Consider the following 2,818-nt stretch of genomic DNA (forward strand, 5'->3'; position numbering starts at 1 on the left):
ACGCCAAGGAATACCCAACCATAGTCCCATGCTCTCTCATAAAACTTCATCTACGAGATTGTCTAGTTGCACACCTGAAATCACCAAGAAGCCTGTGAGCTCTCACCCAACTCTACAAGGAGACGTCTCAATGCCCACCTTGAAACAAGGAGAATTTGGGCTAAAATTCAAATTTTGTGCAAGTGAAAGCAGACGATCGGAGATGGAGAAGTACTTCTCCTGATATGAAAGACCCAGGAAGACCTACGTTACCCGATCGTACGATTTCTGGGGTGTTGATAGAATATACCGCAAGGTTTTGGGCAGTTTGATAAGTGGTTTCGAGTTCATTGTCCGTAAAAAAGGCTCACACTTCGCAGTATTTCATCTAAGGCTGCGCTACTGACTCTGACAATAGTCAGCACTTGTTGAAAAGCTCTTATGAGGTATACAACGTTGGTTGAGTCCACTCACATTCGCTTTTTTCGCCTATTAGATCCCCTGCTGCCGAAAATACTTCTTTAATCTGTAAAGGAGACGTTTACTTGTCTTCCCGTTTATTCGGTCTTTCTTCATCCGCCTTATTGTTCCCTTTTGTCGCTAAAAAAAAAATGATGTCACTTGTTTCCAAAAGATGGAGCGGGTAGGAGCCTGGGATCCAGTGATGCGCGTAAAAGAAGATGCGCACAAAATGTTGAATGACGTATTGCAACCGTGTTGAATAGAAAATTTGACCTTGAAAGTGAATGAATATAATGTGTCGGGAATGTAAATAAATATATTCGTAACTAAGAAAGATGTCGTTGAATCTGAATTTGTGTATATGACTAATAACAACGTATAGTTGTTGAATGTGAATGAATATATTCATGAAGCACAATGAAATCATTAAATGTGAATGAATATTAATGGCTTTGTGAATTTTGCACCATTTCGCCAATCATATAGAGGAATTATCGACTTGTCATTAGCCGGTGATACCCATACCACGTCTAGTGATTTGAGTACCCATTTGGCTGCGGCCGCATTTGGAGGCTTAACCGAGTTATTTCCAATTAACTAATTTTATATATGATTTATTTCATATATCATTAACGCTCATTTCTTTCACGGGAACACATGAACCCACAATTGACCTGCTTCCAACGTCAGTGGCTTTATAGCTCAGTTGGTAGAGCAACGCACCGGTAATCGCGAGGTCACGGGTTCAAACCCCGTTGAAGTCCTGAATTTTTTTTCAGGCTTCTTTACGCAAGTGCATAAATTGCGTTCACTGCGACGATCATTTCTTCATTTTCATAACTAATTTAAGTTTCCAAATTTTGGCTTTACCATGTACGCAAGCACAGCAGTTTCGAAATTACTTCTTTCGCTCCAAGTTCAGTTTTTCTTTCTTAATACAATTAAGTTAAGATCTTTAAGAAGTCGACCTCTTTTTATCAGTAATTAACGGAGTCACATTTTGTCAGTGGCTGTTAGGCGAGCGTTATGAGCGACTCAAGTGAGCGAAAACAAAAAAACAAAACACCGCGCGACATTGAATGACTTTGTCATGAATGTCTAAATTGACACCCGGACGCTGTTAAAAATTAACCTGGTTAAACTCTTTTAACCAGGTTACGTTCTGGAGAATTTGTTTTCGGGTTTTTCAAAAACTAACACGGTTAAAATGCCAAGTGCGGCCACAGCCAATTTTAATATTAAAATATCACTTTGACTGCGGCGATCGCCATCTTCAACTAGGCGGAGGAAATGGGGACTGTGAACTAGCCTGACTTTCAGCCATCACCTCCAGTCGCTGAAATTCAAGGTAACTGTTAACAGTGAAGAAACTACCGCTGTGTTACCACTACCACTGGAACTATTCATTCACCGCGAATGTGAATCTTGTCCGCTAAAGTTCAAAGCTAGGAGCCCCTAAGCTCTTCTTATGTGGTCACAAAGCCGTAAATAGATAACCGTCAAATGATTAAGAACCGCATGGGAAGCTATTAATACAAGAGGTGGCTGTGCGACCCATTTTAATATATTTTGAATTTAGAGGCAAGCCTTCGCTCATTAATGTTATTATTTGCATGGACCCTCACTCGCCCAACAAATTAATTGCACATGCGACAAAATATTGGTTTCTCATGATAGTTGGAGATGATACCAGTTTCGTTTTCTTTCTTTCTTTATTTTTCGTTTTTTATGTTATGTTGTTTTGTGTTATGTTATTTTAATTATTTTGGTATTATTAATTTTTACAGAAAATATTTTATTACATTATTTTATGTATCAATTTTTTTTTTATAAAAATTATTTTAATTTTTTAATTTTTTTAGTTTTCCGCGATGCTCCGGGATGTTCAAGTATGTTCCTTGTTCCTGGTTTTATCGACGTCCCAAATATTCAGTTGTCTGAACTTTTTAAAGTTATAAGAAAAAAAAATCAAGACCAGTCTGAAAATGTGAGTTACATATTCACCTCTGACCACAGCTACTCAAAGCAGCATGATTTCATGGTTTTTGTGTTTAATTTCATGTAGCACGAAATCTGAAGGGTAAGTGAAACAAACATCCGCGAAAACTGAAATTCTCTCTTAACTTCTGCATTTGGAAAACGTATTGTAAAGCATTGTGAATTATCTAATCTTGCCTTTCTTGTCCCCCGACAATCCGTCGCCCGGTTTGCTTAATTGGATAAGCGCCGGCCGGTGTACCGAGTGGGAGGGCGCTGGTTCAAACCCCGGGAGCACCAGCACTCTGGGTCTTAAACAATTGAGGAGACAGTTCTGCCTTTGCAAAGATATCTGCAAACTGTTAGACTTCCTTGTCTTCTTGGTGAAGAACGATAAACC

Source organism: Porites lutea, chromosome 6 (genome assembly GCF_958299795.1).
Source record: "Porites lutea chromosome 6, jaPorLute2.1, whole genome shotgun sequence".
Taxonomy (NCBI): Eukaryota; Metazoa; Cnidaria; class Anthozoa; order Scleractinia; family Poritidae; genus Porites; species Porites lutea.